An 18,547-nucleotide genomic window follows, 5' to 3' on the forward strand; every position below is an offset into this window, starting at 1 on the left:
GAAAGGTAGAAAGATAATAGTCTTCGTTTGGGAAAGCATCATATAAATTTATTATATTTATGGCTTACCACCATGAAGAATTTCTTTGAAATTAAAAAGAGCTACATTCCACCGCCCCCCACCCCCCAGCAACCCTCAGTTTGTTTTGTGAGATTAAGAGTCACTTATGGACATTGGGGAGGGTATGTGCTTTGGTGAGTGCTGTGAAGTGTGTAAACCTGGCGATTCACAGACCTGTACCCCTGGGGATAAAAATATATGTTTATAAAAAATAAAAAATTAAAAAAATATTAAAAAAAGAGCTACATTCATTATAAAATCTTAATTATTATTTTTTAAAACACTTTCAAGGAGCATTTAAAAAGAGTATTTCTAAAAAGAACTGATATCTACAGAGAAGTAATTTATGCAAGGACACATTAGCTGGAGTGTGTCTCTTGATTCCCTCAGCATGGGCCAACCGAGAGGCTTGGCTTCTGTGGACCTCCAGGGCAAGAAATTTTGGTCCCTCCGAACCTCAGTCACAGTGATGGTGTCCTTGGTACATACTTCAACAACCTGCAGCGTGCTCTACCCACTGATCAGCTCCTTGAATCGTTTCATTAGCTTATGCATAGGGCAGAGAGGCATAACTCTGATCGTTTGATGGGAGGGGAGATAGTTTGTCCGGAGGCACCGTGGTAGTAAAAGGTGGAGCTGGCATGAGAAGTAAGGTCTACTGCTCCCGGAGGTCTGGCCCTGTCAGGCAGCAGAGGCATCCTGTGAGTTAAGGCTCAGATGCAGTTTAGAATTTTCTGAGGAGAAACAAAAATTCTTGTAAAATGAAATCTTGCGATCTCACAGCCCTCAGATGGACTCTATTCAAAGTCTGAGAACCCAGAGGGCTAAGGAAAAGAACGCTCTGAAGCACTTTTTCCACTTGGCTTCTGGAACATGACATTCCCCTTGTTTTTCACATGCCGCTTTGTCTCCTGTGGGATCTTCCTTCATGTCTCCCGTCCCCCACCACCGGCATGTCCTCAGGTCTCCATCTTGGACATTTTTTCTGTATATATCCACTCTCTATTTTATTTCATAAAGTTCTGTGCCTTTAATTATCATCTATATAGTGATTCAACCTAGATATTTTCTCCGAGTCCTAGACTTCTTTTTCTAAATTTTTATTTAAATTCAATTTAGTTAAATTCAAGTTAGTATAGTGTATTATTAGTTTTAGGTGTAGAATTTAGTGATTCATCAGTTGCTTTGAACACCAAGTGCTCATTACTTCAAGTGCCCTCCTTAATGCCCATCACCCAGTTACCCCGTCTCCCCACCTACCTCCCCTCCAGCAACCCTCAGTTTGTTCCCTGTAGTTCAGAGTCTCTTATGGCTTGCCTCCCTCTTTATTTTTTTTTTTAAAGATTTTATTTATTTATTTGACAGACAGAGAGCACAAGTAGGCAGAGAGGCAGGCAGAGAAAAAGAGAGGGGGAAGCAGGTTCCCCACTGAGCAGAGAGCCCGATGTGGGGCTCGATCCCAGGACCCTGAGATCATGACCTGAGCTGAAGGCAGAGGCTTTAACCCACTGAGCCACCCAGGTGCCCCTCCCTCTCTATTTTTATACTATTTTATTTTTCCTTCTCTCCCCCTATGTTCATCTGCTTTCCTAAATTCCACACATGAGGGAAATCATATGGTATTTGTCTTTCTTTGACTGACTTATTTCGCTTAGTTTAACACCCTTTGGTTCCATCCATGTCATTCAAAGGCCAATATTTCATTCTTTTTGATGGCTGAGTAATATCCCCCCCCACCTCCGTGTGTGTGTGTGTGTGTGTGTGTGTGTGTGTGTGTGTACCACTTCTTCTTTATCCATTCATCTGTCGATGGACATCTGGGCTCTTTCCATATTTTGGCTATTGTAGTCCTAGACTTCTTTATGCAGCTACCTATGTAACATTTCCACTATACAGTGGATATCCACTAGACATTCAAAAGTAACATGTTCAATAATTGATATTTCCCTAAAACATTGTTCATTATAAAACGTTTCTATCTTAGTTCAATTTAATTTCATCCTTCCTGTACTTTAGGTTGAAAATCTGGCATGATCCTCTGGAGGTGTCAAATGACTCACTTTCAAGAAATACGAGAGAGGATTACTCTCAACTTTTTACAGCAATGTCAAAACTACTCATTTTTAAGAGATTCTGCAGAAGGAAGAAAATTCCAGGAAACCAGAGTTAGAATATCACAATTTTCTAAAGGTGAAAATCATAAGTCCTTAATTTGACTTTGACAATTTCTTTTTTTTTTTTTAAAGATTTTATTTATTTATTTGACAGAGAGAGATCACAAGCAGGCAGAGAGAGAGAGGAGGAAGCAGGCTCCCTGCCGAGCAGAGAGCCCAATGCGGGACTCGATCCCAGGACCCTGAGATCATGACCTGAGCCGAAGGCAGCGGCTTAACCCACTGAGCCACCCAGGCGCCCTGACTTTGACAATTTCTAGAACATATTTATCCTCAAATGGTCACAAAATATTAAAAAACATAAGTGCTATCCATTAATTTCTAACATGGATTTATTAAGAAAGAGACTTAAAACATGGGTCTCTTTTCAATATCCCATCTGATGACCAGCTAGTGGTAACTATTCATCATGGTAAACCAAACACAGAGAGCCCATTCTATCTATCTGAATTTCAGTGAAATATTTGGGAAAAGCCTTCCAAATATTTCCTATGAGGCTGAAGTGCAATATACCTATTAAGAAAATAAACACAGTTTATTCTCATTTAATACAGGCACTGTGAGTAGACCGTTACATGCTAACCAGATGGAGGCTGCGTGACCACATCATCGAAAACATTGGGGATACAGGTACTATACATAAAAAATACAGTCAGTAGAGTGGTGACGATTTTAATCCATCTATCAGAAGGGAGCAATGTCTTTCTATTTCTCCTTCTGGGGATGGTAGGATTGATACCAAAGCAACTCATGTCATGTTCCTTGCCCTCAACTTGCTGTCAGGAACAATTCATTCTGGAAAAAAAAAATCAGTATTTTATGAATTACTCAACCAATATTTATTGAAAAGCATTTTTTAATCTAGTAATATACAAGGGGTTATGGAGTATTCAAAAGAAGTGTAAACTATACTGTAGTTAAAAAAAGAATTTGAAGTTGTGAATACATTTAAAGAACAATGCAAGCCTTCAGCAGTTAGGATTCTTTGAATTTTATGAAACAGAAAATGATTCTGGCCCAACCAAGAAAAATTTGTAGGAAGGATATGGGTGGTTTGATAGAATTAAAGTAAAAGCCAAAGAACCAAGATAATTCCAGTGATTTTGTTAGCAGCGTGCTCCTTCTAGAAAGTGTGAATTCCAACCATTTTTACTTCTTGGGTGCCTGTGGTCTAGTGAGATACACATGATTGCCTAGCTGAGATCACAGACTCACCCCTCGACCAGGAGGGAAATTCATTTCATTTGAGAAGCCACCAAGTTTTTAATCTCATGGGAAAAAGTTTTCCCCCAAAGGAAAACCTGTGTGCTATTACCAGAGAAAGAGTGAATGAACTCTGAAGAAACACAAACAACATCATATCAAACCATTTAGAGAAAGGTGGTATCAGTTGGGAAGTTTTATTGAAGGGGTGGATTTGGAAAATTGACACGACTTTGATAGCAAAGGAATGATTGATTTTAGGACATGTCAAATGAAAGAATAATCAGCAAAAACACTAGGAAAACTATAGCATATCTAAGGTAAATCAGGGAGATTATCCTGATAGTAGTACAGCATCTCTATTTTGGAATAGCTAAGAATTTAATTTGAAGGGTCTTCAAAGCCATACTGGGAAGATAAACTTTACATTAATGGGTAATAGGGAATCATTTAAGTTCTTGGTCAGGGAAGAGACACCACTATGTTGGTGTGGTAAGCAGAATAATATCCTTATCCCCTGAAAATGTCCATGTCCTAATCCCCAGAACCTGTGGCTATATTATCTTGTCTGGCGAAGGGAACAGTGCATGTGATGACAGTTAGAGACCTTGAGATGGGGAGATGATACTGGATTAGCTCAGTGGGCCCAGTCTAATCACCTGAATCCTAAAAAGAGGGAAATCTTCCCATCTGTGGTTAGAAAGCTGTGATCTGAGAAGGATTTGACCCACAGTTGCTAGCTTTGAAAACGAAGCAAGGGGGTCATGAGCCAACAAGTGCAGGTGACCTACAGAAATTTGAAAAGACAAGGATAGTCATGCTCCCCCAGAGCTTCCAGAAAAGAATGTAGCACTGCCAATAACTTGATATTTACCTGGTGCCAACACTTTGATGGTAGCTGGGTGAGGCTTATGTTGGACTTCTGAGCTACAGGACTATAAGACAATAAATTCTATTGTTTTAAGCTGCTAAACTCGTGGCCATTTGTGACAGCAGTAATAGAAATCTCACACAATTTTGAGAATATTGAAATGAGATTATTTGAGAATGATTGAGAGAAAGGCAGGAAGTGGAGAGACTCACTAATGGATTGCTGTGGTGACCTCCCTAGATGTACACCGAAGAAAGCTTAGAGTAAGATTATGTCTGGGAGAAGAGAGAGCAGGAGGAAAATTTTAGACATACCACAGAGGGAGAATGAAAAGTGCCTAGTGATACATATAAAAAATGAGAGAAAGTCAAAATTCAGTTTGGGGAAAAAGGAAATTAATCTGTTTGAAATATGTTGAATCTAAGACAGCAGCAGGGGATAGATGTATAAATAGCATATTGGAGGTACTTGACAGCACCTCAAAATTATATGTACTGTTTTGCAGTTTACAGAACACTTTTACTTTTTTTTAACTCTTTCTTTCAATGCACTATCTAAGACGGAAGGTAGAGATTAATAATTATTACCTACAAGAGGATATAGTCTCCAGAAAGGTGGTGGTTTGCTCTGAGTCACAAAGCAAGTAAAGTTACAGGACTTACACCCTTTGCCAGGTCTCCCGAGTCTCAGGCCAAATTTTCATCCACTTAGAGGTGCTTCCCCAGTGTAGAGCTTGGACTTATGGTCCGAGCTAAAGATGTGATTGTGGGAACTCCCATCACAGAAAGTATAACTGAAGCCAGAGAAATATTTCAAGTTAAACACTTCAAAGGAGTGAGGGTAGAGGAAAAATGCCAAGCAAACCAATGAGTGACTCCAAGGAAATATCTTCACGCAAGAAACTGGTAAAAGAAAAGGAGCCAGTGAGTGAGGGCAAAAGAAATGGTGAAATATTTTCATTCATTCATTTATTTGACAATTACTTCCTGAAAGCTTAGTCTGTGTTTTACTATTCTATATCCTAAGAATAAATGAAAAACAGACAGGTAATGCCTGGAATTTGTATTTTAATGGGAAAAGCAAGAAAATAAATGGATACTAATAACAATAATATTAGCAAACACACATAGGGCTTACTTTTCGGTGTTAAGCCCTAAAATGTAATAACATTAAATCCTGATAACAACTCTATGAGGTATGTAACTAGTTTTGTAACACTCACTTCTCCTGTGAAACTTAGGCACAGAGTAACTTGCACAAGGTCTCATGGGCAGTTTCAACACAAGGTAGTAATACACGATATACTCTGGCCTCAGGGCTGCTATAGCGAGGGTGGTCGGGGAGCCATCTCTGTGGTCACATGTGAGCAGAGACATGGAGAAATGAGGAGAATGAACGCAGCCGCATGAACTTTGTGGAACCAAAGTGTTTTCGACCTGGACAGGAAGTACAAGGACTTTAATGTTCAAAAGACAGTCAGATCAGTGTGGCTGGAGCATGCTTCATGGACAGGGACAAGAGAAGTCAGAGATAGGCAAGGATAGAAACTTTAGAGGGGATAGGCTTTGCATTCTGTTAACAAGGCAATAAGCCACTGGAGGGTAAGTGGAAGGTAAGTGATGGGGTGGTGATATAATTTGTATTTTTAAAGATCAGTTGATCTGCTTTGTGGAAGACAGATTAAAGAGAGGCAAGACCAACCTGGAAGATAAGCTGGATGGTAATTTTAATCACCCATTTAAATTACAACATGACTAAGACAAAGATGGTAGTAGCAGCAGTGATGAGAAGTGTTTGAACTTGGGCGGTTTTTAGAATTTACTTCCTATCAACAGGACTTGCTGATGGTAACTAAGTGAACACAATGACATGAAAGTCAGGGGGCAAAAAAACCAAGATTTACAACACTGTCTAGTACAAAAGGAACCTAGAAAAAAACCTGAGGAGGAGAGAAAATACCACTTGCTTTGACTTCTGAATGTTGAGAGGGTTGAAAGAGTATTTTCAGTGGATGATGAAAATGGAGGTCAGATTGCCCTAGATTAAAGGAGTTGGTGGTGGCTGCTCAGAAAAAAACTTATCTAGAATCTTGGCTGTGAAGAATGGAAATGATAAGCATTCAACTGTAATGATCATATGGTTTTTAAAAAATTTTTTATTTACTAGACCTTATGCTTTTCTGCATGACCTTTTCTGTGTTCATTAAAATCAATAGTAAAAGAAAATTGAGATCATAGAGGAAGTCGAAACTATGGGTTTAGATGAAAGTTGGGAATCACTGATGGATTTCATTTCTTCCAGTCATCTCTGGCACTCATACCACAGGTAACTGAGAGTTGGCTCTCATCCCAAATTCCAGGAAAGGGACCAATGCATGTGAGTCATGTGCTTACATAAGATGAAGCTGAGATTACAGTGGGCGAATCTGGTTGTGGGAATATAAATATGCCCCTTATCACAGGTAATGCTTCTTTCTAAAACATGGGTTGGGCTATGAAGCAGAAGGTTGAACTGAAGAACATGCACAGGAGATATACTAAGAATTTATTCTCCCCCTCCCCATACACAAGAGAGCTCCTGATTTGTCAGTAGTGTCACATAATTGAAGAATCATGAGTAGGAGGGTTTAAATGAATGGCTACAAAACATAGCTGACTTCTCAGAGGTACCAATTTACTCTCCTTAATGTAGCAAGACTGGGAAAACTAGGGAGGACTTGTAGTTGAAATAAAATGCCACCTTATGATGTTGTTTCTGCATCCTTGATCTGTGTTTCAGAGTCTCTGACAGATCATAGCCTCCATTGCACTATTCCAGAGACTGGGACCCAATCTCTAGTAGCTTATGTGTTTAATACATACTTGTTTTCTGGCCACTTGTCATACTGTGGTACTTAGTATAAGAGTTCAACATGTGTTACTAGTAAAGTAATATAAGTAGTGATTCCTCCTTAGGACTGATTTAGATTGTAAAACAGCCGCAAACCAAGACTATAACAGACACAGTGTCCACCTTTTTAGGCACATGAACACACATGGGCACATATGCAAAATATGCATAGTTTTTATAGCAGTGTGCTGATAAAACTACAGACAAATACAACCAGAGTTTTCTGATTCCAGGCCTATACTATCTAAAATGTGGGGCCTATATAACATGAAAGGGACTAACCTTGGAAAACCTTGGAAATACCACAAGAAAAATAAGTGAATTTGGACTTTCACAAGAACTTTGAAAGTCCTTGACATTGAAAATATGAAAATTTAGCATATAATAAGAATATGCCTTTTTACAGATCATAATAAACTCTATTGCATTTTCCTTTCTCTTAAAAGATTTTATTTATTTGAGAGAGAGAGAGAGAGCGCGCGTGCACATTGGGGGAGGGGCAGAGGGAGAAGCAGACTTCCCCTCACCTTGCTGAGCAGGGAGCTTGATGCAGGGAACACAATCCGAGGACCCTGGGATCATGATCTGAGCTGAAGGCAGATGCTTAATGGACTGAACCAACAGGTGCCCCACGACACTGCATTTTCTTATCAGAATGAGTAACATTTGGTTTCAGGCTTGATTCTGTCTTCAGGAAACAAATGCAATAAGGCCATGCCCCTTTATAACAGCCCTACATCGTTTACAGCAATAGTAAAAGGATTCCTGGGTGTTGGTTCAAAAATGGGGCGCTCTACATAAAGGGCTATGAGTCCAAAGGAAGAGGCAGGCCACTTCAGGTAGGTGACAAGTTTGATAAACAAGGGAACTTACAGACGAGGCTTGTCTTGGGCAGCCCCGTAATGAGTAGATCTCCACCTCACCTGCAAGAACCTTAAAAGTTTATACAGGTATTTTAACTGGGTTCAGTCACATACGTAGTCCGGATGGCCTCCACAGCTTCTTGTTCTTTCAAGGCTTCATCCTTGTAAATGGTGCACAGAACGTACATTCCCAAGACAGCGGAGGAGGTGAGGAGCCTCCAGTTGTCTGGATTCAGCTAAAGGGTCAACTGGTGGTCAGTTCCTCTCGATGACCTCCTTTAATGTTCTACTAGAGGGAGGGTTTATGGGTCATGTTCTAAATACCACCCACCATATTCAGCAGCAGGGGCTTGTGGAACTGGAAAGAAGTTACAGTATGTAATGGGGGGGTCAAAAGAGCAGGGATTTTATTATAATTTATTGTTACCTCTTTAAAGATATACTCTTTGTGTTCATAATTATTTGTTTTTATAATTATTATTTTTCATTACAAAATACATTGTTTTTTTTTAATTTATTTTTTATTTATTTTCGGCATAACAGTATTCATTATTTTTGCACCACACCCAGTGCTCCATGCAATCCGTGCCCTCTCCAATACCCACCACCTGGTACCCCGACCTCCCACCCCCCGCCCCTTCAAAACCCTCAGATTGTTTTTAAGCAATAATTAAAACAAAATGTGTTGTTCTAATTACAAAACATTTGTTTTTAGAAAATTTTGATAGTACAGTAAAAATGCAAGTAAAAATATGTTTAAAAGTTACCTTCTCCCCTACACCTTAAAATCACCACAGTAACATTTTAATTTATAGTTTTGTAACCTTTTATGTGTATGGGATTGTGAGTATATTTGTATGTACATCCACATGCAGAAATGGAGTCATTCTGGGTGTAAAATTTTGCATCTTGTTTTTACCATTTAATGGCACTTTAACATATCATTAATACTCAATAGCATTTTAATGACAGAATAATTGTAAAACAAAGCTATATCACTAGATGTGTTAGTTTTTTCCAATTTTCCAAAATTGTATACCAGTTTTGATGAATATCCCATGATAAAACCATTGTGTCTCTCCAAGGCATTTCTTTAGAATAAATACTCTGAAGTTAAATTATTGGAATAAAGTTGAGGATGTATAAAATTTTCCTTTACTACAACCCTTGGCAATTATTTTTTTAATTTTGGATAAAATAAAAGACATTTCTTAATGTCAATAAAAAACTCTGGCAACTTTTGTAGCAACATGGACGGGACTGGAAGAGATTATGCTGAGTGAAATAAATCAAGCAGAGAGAGTCAATTACCATATGGTTTCACTTATTTGTGGAGCATAACAAATAGCATGGAGGACATGGGGAGATGGAGAGGAGAAGGGAGTTGGGGTAAATTGGAAGGGGAGGTGAACCATGAGAGACTATGGACTCTGAAAAACAATCTGAGGGTTTTGAAGGGGCGGGGGGGTGGAAGGTTGGGGAACCAGGTGGTGGGTATAATAGAGGGCACGGATTGCATGGAGCACTGGGTGTGGTGCAAAAATAATGAATACTGTTATGCTGAAAATAAAAAAGAAATTAAAAAAAATAAAATACAAAAAAAAAAAAAAACTTTGGTAAATGGTTCAGTCATGATTTAACCCATGAGATTTTCATCCCCTTTTTGCCATCATTCCTTCTCTGTAAATATGAGAAAAGTTCTGGATATTGTGTTGCTCTGCCTTTAATTATTTCAGTATTTATTTGCTAAGAATAAGGATATTCTCTTGCATAACTATAGTCAAATTATCAAAATCAGGAAATTTAATATTGGTATAATATTATCCAATATTCCTTCCATATTCACATTTCATCAATTGTCCTACTAATGTCTTCTATGGTTCTTTCTTTCTCTTTTTAGTTTTTTTGGTCCAGAATTTAATCCAGGTTCACATGTTGCATTTCGTTCTCAAGTCTCTTTAGTTTCCTTAAATCTGGAACAGTTCTTCAGCTTCTCAATCTTGACATTTGTAAAGATTACAGTATAGCTATTTTCTAAAATGTCTTTCATCTTAGATTTCTCTGGTGTTGGTTTGTGATTAAATCCATGTGTATTTTTGGAAAAAATATGCTGAAAGTAGTAGTGTGTTTCTTGATGTATATTAGGAACTGCATGATATTAATTTATCTCAATGTTTGCGATGCTAACTTCTATCATTTAGGTAAGGTACTGTCTATCCATTAGATTTCTTCAAAGCTGTTACTATTTTCCTCTTCATAATTAATAACTGGTTTATAAGGAGATATTTTTGGACTATGTTAATATACTGTTTCTCATCAAAATCTCACCCACTTGTTTTGGCATCTACTGGTGATTTTTCTAATCCATTATTTCTTTTACATTTGTTGTTTGGCATTCCATAATAAATATTCTTTTTTAAAAAAATATTTTGTTTATTTATTTGACAGACAGAGATCACAAGCAGGCAGAGAGGCAGGCAGAGAGAGAGGAGGAAGCAGGCTCCCCACTGAGCAGAGAGCCCGATGCGGGACTTGATCCCAGGACCCTGGGATCAGACCTGAGCTGAAGGCAGAGGCTTTAACCCACTGAGCCACCCAGGTGCCCCATTCATTCCATAATAAAGAAGAGCCTTTGCCTAAAGCATTATTTATTTATTCATTTTTAGTCACTATGAACATATGAGTCCTTTTTCTATCACCATTCTTAATAAATTAAACAGAAGTGGCCTCTCATGCCAATTCAGTAGAGGGATAAGGGGACATGCTCATGATCTAGACTAACTGAGCTCCAGTAAAGGCTCTGGTACCCTGGGCATCTTACTTAAACCGGGAGCTTGGCCATGTTACCAAATCTCTCTGTGCCTCCATTTCTTTGTCTTTACAGTAATCCCACCTCATAATGTTACTATAAGGATTGATGGAATTAATACATATAAAGTGTTAAGCATCATACTCGGCAGATACTAAAGTCCCCATAAGTGCCTTCTGTTATTACTGTCTCAAAAAAGACTATTTTGCCATCACTAGGAGCTACTTAGGAGTAACTTCCAATTTAAATAATTTCTTCAAACCACATCTACTTATTTCTAAATTACATCTGGGGTGAATTGTTTTTTCTCATCCATGTAATTAAACCAGTTACGCTTCTGGACTTTGGGTTTCTGGGAAATTTTTGGCATGACTTTCTCTATCTTTGTCAGAAGTCCTCCTGGGCAGGAGAAAGCAGAGAAATGCACAACGTTCCCAGATCATCCTGGGCCAGTGTAAGGTGGCCTTAAGGGAAACTGGTAGATGAAGCATTTCCTTTTAGTGAAACACTGGGTCTCCTTGGAGTCCTGACGGCTGCAGTACAGCATACTGACGTCTTTAGAGACACACTGTCATCAAGTATGAGGAGAAAAGACCCAGCACCACCTCAGAGGGCTGGTTGTTCTGCTTTCAGAGGCTGGATTTCAGGAATGGGGAAGAGGAAGTACAGTGGTTTACGCAACCTTGTAGGAAACCCCACAAAAACAAGAACTGCAGTGATTAAAAATCAGGAATGTGAGCAAAGAGTTCTTGATAAAGTTATTTGTTGAACCATTTTGAAGAGCATTAAGTTTCAATTAACGGGGAATACACCAGTTAGTACATATGTTCATACTGTCCTCTTGAATATCTGTTTGGCACAATTCAGCAAGCTTAAGTTGCTAATTATACTTTGAAGAATCCCTTCTAAAGAGAAAAATCTCAGAATCATATAAAGAATCTGAACAAGGATGGTCGTCATAATATTATTTATGATTGCAAAAAGCTGGGGACATTCTATACTTTCACACAATGAATCCATAAAATGCAAATGATGTTTATGAAAATACTCTAATGCCATTGGGAGAGACTCACGATTTAATATTAAGCAAGAGAATGAAGATATTAAACTGTGTTGGGTGGTCCTCTGGGAAGCAAAGTCTTGGGGGCAGAATAATGTCTGTGAAAGACAAATGAGAGGGGTGATGGGACCTGGGGACAGACTTCAGATGGCAGTGCCGGTCTGGTACCTCTCCTGAGAGGGAAGAAGGACTGGGTAAGAGGAGACTCAGCCTGTGGTTCCACACTGAGAAAGTCTCAGCCAGGCCAACAAGGGGCTCTGGCCCCAAGACTGTGGGCAGAGGAGTCTCTCGTTGAGCTGAAAGGGCAGGCCCTCACACCCATTGCTGTGCCTGGCCATGGCCACACCTTTCCAACACCGTGGCAGACGTCAGAGTCTTCTGTCTGTCTGCTAGCTTCATGCGTTCCAGCAGATCAGGACACTAGTTTTTGAAGGGAGATCAGATTGGTTATCTCCACATTCCTATAAACACTATTCCGTGTCATCTCATTCTTGAGAAAGAAAGAAAAAGAGAAAGGAAGAGTGGCAAAGGGAGAGAAGAGAGAGAAGAGAAATAAGTAAAAATCAGGTTGTTATTGATTATCTCTGGACTGTGGGAAGATGTATTTTGTAAAAAGTCATTTTCATATGTTACAAATTTCTACAATAGGCATATATTACTATTATCCTAAGCAAATTGAGTCAAGAAAGAATTCACATGGAAATTAGTGTGAAAGGGATAAAACATCCCCATGCCACAGAGATTTCCAGCTACCTTTGCTACTCTAAGAGCAGTGTAGAATCCTTCCATGAATTAGCAAAGAAATCCTAGTTTTCATTACATTTTTCCCTGTGAACTGATGAGAACTTTCAGCACTATTTTAAAAAATATATTAAGTCAACATTTTACAATCCAGTGGCATGTCCTGTTTCTGTTCTACCTCTCCCAACAAGCGAAAGAAAAACAACCTACACCATTAATAATCTCACACTTGCCTACAAAATCACTTTGGAAAAAGGTTGACTGTATGGTCAGAGCCTAGACAGGGAGAAGGTAGATGTGGAGCCTTGGATTGGTGAAGTGGGCGGATGAGTCAGGACCTTACAGTCCTAGTAAAGATTCCATACTGTCCCGAGAGCAACTGTGCACCACCACCAATGTCCTCCCTCACCCAGCACATTTTAAGGAAGCTTCTGCTCAAAAGTTACGAAGACTTTGATTGTTAATCTTTTTCCTCTCTTCTCCGGCTCCCAGACTTGCACCAGATGGAGGGGTTTAGGTTGCTGCTTCAGACAACTAGCAAGACCCTCATCTGTGCCCAGCTCCAGAAAAGAAAATTTGTTTAAGACGAAGAAAGAAAGTGGGGTATCAATGGGCAATGAAGCTTTTCAAAGTTTCAAATAATAGAATATATGACACATACTTTTAAAAATCCCTTTTCCCAAGTATGTTTGACTTTACATTTGAGGTTTGGATTTGAGTCTAGTCTTTCAGATTTTCTTTTTCCTATGCCTGTACTGTTCTCAATGCCTATAACTCACTTAGCTGACAAGGAGCTTAATTGGATGGGAATATAGGTGTCGATTTTTTCAAATTATGTATTCACATCTATAAAATTACTATGATGACAAATTTTAACAGCATACATTTTAGTCATCGCAAATAGTTTTTCTTTTCTATCATTTAAAATCAGTATAATTCTCTGTCCATACTTCTGGGATTGCAGTGAGAATCACAAGGATGACATGTCCAAGGGATGTTTAGTACATGCGTGTGATCTTCCCTTCTACCTAAACAAGGACTGTTCTCAGGGGAAGCCGGGGCTGACCAGGAGGAGCTGACCCATTGCATCCATTTTTCCTTTTCCTTGGTCTGTAACGCTACAGTTGGCCTTTGAGGCTATAATGAGAGGATATGCAAGGAAGCTGAACAAAAACCCCAGTGAATGCGATGGTATCTTGGATACCATTTCTCAACAAGATTGCCTTCTCCAAAGAAGATCTTCGTAGTCATAAGTCCACAATAACTTGTCACATTTTGTCCAGGTGGATCCGAACTGAAAAAAAGAAAAAAAAGATAAGAATTCTAGCAAAATAAACTGCCCTAGGCTATCATTCCTGTGACTCATTTGAACGGAAATGTGAAATTATCTGAAGGCGTAAGAAAATTTTTATATTAAGTGATCTGAATTAAATGAGTGTAATGCCAAGGGATGATTCAATTCTTTTCTCCAAAAACACTAGAATTTTTGCTGATGATTCATTCAGAATCATATTCCCTTAATTATTCCACCTTTTCCTTCAGCTTGCTTTTAGTTCTCAGTTCCACCTTTAAATCACACAAATTCTCAAGATTGTAAAGCTGGAATGCTAGTATTTACATTTTCTAAAAATTAAAGCTGGTGATTTGCCCTTGATGGAGGGTAGCTGGGTCTTTCAATAAACAGTCGATTTTGTAATACTTTCTCTTTATAAACAGGTGCTATGATACATCAGAAGGATCCACTTATAAGACAGTTCTGATAACTGATCATCCAAACAGTATCATGCATTACACAATAGAAGTATTTACAAACACATGAGAGTTGAAATATACAGTGTTTTGTTTTATCCATGTAAGATGTGCAAGGGGTAAATAGTTTCCTTTCCAGATGGTGGTTTGTATAGGTAGTGACATCTGTGTTGAAATGATCATACACGCTTGCACGCTATTCATGCCCAGACTTTTTCCATCAAAGAGGGATGACTAAGGGTAACCATGCCAGCTCATAGGGCCAAGAATTCCAGGATAGTCTTCTTGCCTGCCCAGGCCCAACCTGTCAAAGGTTCAGGGATAGAAATTCTTTCTGATCATCCTCATAACCACTTACAACTGGGAAAAATTAGTTAAACAGAGTACTCTCTCTTTTTAAAATTTATTTTTTATTTTTTTATTAACATATAATGTATTATTAGCCCCAGGGGTACAGGTCTGTGAATCGCCAAGTTTACACACTTCACAGCAACAGAGTAGTCTCTTAAACTGGATATTACTTAGTTCAAACAAATGACCAGTGACAATAGGCAATGACAAAATCCATATTTTCTCCACAATTAGAGATAATTTCTTGCTATTCCTTAACTCTGTGCATATCGACCCTGGGTGTACATTACTACTGAATTTAAGAACTGAAACCATAAAAATCCTAGAGAAGATCACAGGCAGTAACTTCTTTCACATCAGCCAAAGCAACTTTTTTCTAGATATGTCGCCTGAAGCAAGGGAAATAAAAGCAAAAAATAAACCTTTGGGACTTCATCAAAATAAAGTGAAAGAATCAACAAAACTAGAAGGCAACCTACAAATGGGAGAAGATATTTGCCAATGACATAGCTGATATGACATATCCACAATATATAAAGAGCTTATCAAACTCAATATCCCAAAAACAAATAATCCAATTAAAATATGGGCAGAAGACATGAATAGACATTTTCCCAAAGAAGACATATAGGTGCCAACAGACTTGAAAAGATGCTCTGCGTCACTCATCATCAGGGAAATGCAAATCAAAACCACAGTGAGATACCACCTCACGCCCGTCACACTGGCCAAGATCAACAACACAAGAAATAAGAGCTGATGACAAAGATGCAGAGGAAGGGGAACCCTCTTGCACTGTTGGTGGGAATGCAGACTGGTGTTGTCACTCTGAAAAAAAGTGGAGGTTCCTCAGAAAGTTAAAAATAGTGCTATGCTATGACCCAACAATTGCACTACCCAAAGAATACAAAAATACTAATTCTAAGGGATACAATGCACCCTGATGTTTACAGCAGCAATATCTACAATAACAAATTATGTAAACAGTCCAAGTACCCATCAACTGATGAATGGTTAAACAAGTGGTGTACACGCACGCACACACACACACACACACGCATGTACACACACACGGAATATTACTCAGCCACAGAAAGAATGAAATCTTGTTATTTGCAAGGGCATGGATGGAGCTAGAAAGTGTTATGCTAAGTAAAATAAGTTAGTCAGAGAACGATAAATACCATATGATTTCACTCCTATGTGGAATTTAAGGAACAAAACAAATAAGCCAAAGGGGTATAAAAAGAGAGAGCGAGGCAAACCAAGAGACAAACTCTTAACCATGGAGAACAAACCGATGGTACCTGAAGGGAGGTGGGTGGGGGGATGGGTGACATAGGTGATGGGGTTAAGAAGGGCACTTGTGACGAGCACCAGGTGATGTATGGAAGTGTTGAACCACTTTATTGCACACCTGAAACTATATTACACTGTATGTGAACTAACTGGAATTCAAGTAAGAACGGTTAAAAAAATTAGATTAGGAAATATGTCTATGCATAGGTCCTATTCAACACAAATAAATCGACATTTCTTGGAGTGAGATTTGGTTTTTAGAAGCTCCTGGGGATGCTTACGTGCAGTCAGGATGAGAAACAAAGGTCTCAACCAATGGGTTCACTGGGTGAGCTTTACAAAATAGGGACGCTTGTGGTTTGGGGTTCAGCCTGAACACTGGGAGTTTTAAGAACTCTGAAGGTGATTCTAATGTGCAGATAGGTCAATTGCCTGCATCTTCTCTTTAGAGCACTGTGGAAATCTAGCCTCTTGAAATAGTGTTTCCAGCATTAGATCTCTTCAGAGATAACAAAGCCATTTTTAACTATAATAACTCTTCATATTTATTTAGCACACAACACATATCAGAGTGTTTTCCAGGGCTTTAGATTATATTAAATTGGTATGGAACAATTTTGAAAATAATTAAAATACGCAAAACCAATACCTCTCAATATTACCTATTATTATTATCTTTTATTTTGACCCTTACTAAGTTTCCCTAATAGACTAGAAATTCCTTAAGGTTAACTTCTGTATCTTATTTATCTTTGTAGTCTACACAAGTGCTCAAAGGATGTTTTTACTTGGTAAGTGTTCAATAAATTTCTCCTGTTTGCTTCAGTGAATATTATTGAATATTGTGCCTGCCTCTCTCCAAGCCTTCTAGATATATGAACCCTGTGCCCATACTCCTGTTTTCATGGAGTTTGCATTCCGGGGAATGAATAAAAGACTTAGATTTTAACTTCCAGTATTACTCCAATGTCTTGCGTCACTGCTACGGACATGCTACAGCAGAGCTCCAGACTGGGACGAGCCAAAAAACTCAAAAGACACGTGCCTTTTCCTTTGCTAACAGGAAGTCAAAAATTAGACTGTCTTGGGTCATTACAGTCCTTCCACCATTTTACAAGATCAACTTCCTATTCCTTTGATCTTCCTCATACAGGGGACCTAAAAAGCACAACCAAAGGAATGTCTAAGCAATGCTTAGAACAGAAACTCAAAATCTTAACGGAGAATATAAATACCTCCATTTGCCAGGTAATCTATGTTTTAATTTCCCCTTTGGAAGGACTGTGCCTAAAGCTTTCATTTGAACTGGTGATGTACACCTACAATGTTTGAAACGGATATATTGCTAAGAAGTCTTGGCCCGAGAAAACACTTAACATAGGATTTAAAATTAAATGTGTGTATGTGTAATGATCTCCCACGGACAACACTAAGGAGAACAAGGGTGGCTTTTCCTTAGGTTATGTGAAATTGAAGAAGTGATTAAGAAGAGGCTCAAAATGTCTGCTGTTCGTATAAATTCTCGTTCTCCCAAAAGGCTACAATGTCTGATGCTAGTTTCTCAACCTTTTAAGCTAAGACCAAATCCTTCATTTTCTTCAAGGGAAATGATTGGTCATCATGAAAGAGTCACTGGGGGCTATAACATAATCTGAAGACAGGAGATTTGCGAATCAGACTCACTGGCCCTTCTCATTTCAAAACTGCCCAGGGCAAGGCGGAGGAGAAATGAAGAAAAACCATAAATGCCCTGACCCTACCAAGAACTACATCTTGATTCACTGGTGTCTCGATTGCAGGGTGCTGCGTGAGGCTCGGTCCCAAATAAATTTGCCTGCATCTATGAAAATTCTACTTATGATTTTAGAATTTGAGCTGATTGGATTTTGTGGTCAACTGTCTTCTAAGAACTGACAGGCCAAATGCGGCAATGATTGTGATTCTGTTCAAAATTTCTGTGTGCTTAGGGGCACCTGGATGGCTTAGTTGGTTGAGCACGCAACTCGACTTTGGTTCAGAGCATGATCTTGAGGTCCTGAGATCAAGTCCCAGGTTGGGTCTGCACTCAGCATGGAGTCTGCTTAAGAATCTTTCTCCCTCTCCCTCTGCGCCTTCCCCTCTCTATGCTCATTCATTCTCTCTCTCTCTCGTAAGCGTGTGTGCTCTCTCTCAGGTGCATAAATAAAAATTTTAAAAACAACTGCTTCCCCAAATCCTTGTGCTTAAACTGGGGCCAAGATAATCGTCAATACAAACAACTGATTAAAGAGTTACCATTTTCCTGGGATGTCGGTGTGTAGGTAGATTGGGGAAAAGAGTTATTCTGAGTTTTGAGTCCAAATATAAAAATGCTATACACAGATGGAAAAATATTAGTCTACCTTCAAGTTTAACTTCCAACTAAAATTATTTATCACAATAATTCTAATTACTTTAAGAAGCACCTTGAAAAAAAACATAAAAAGTAGAAATCATCTG

The sequence above is a fragment of the Mustela erminea genome, chromosome 2, assembly GCF_009829155.1.
Source record: "Mustela erminea isolate mMusErm1 chromosome 2, mMusErm1.Pri, whole genome shotgun sequence".
Taxonomy (NCBI): domain Eukaryota; kingdom Metazoa; phylum Chordata; class Mammalia; order Carnivora; family Mustelidae; genus Mustela; species Mustela erminea.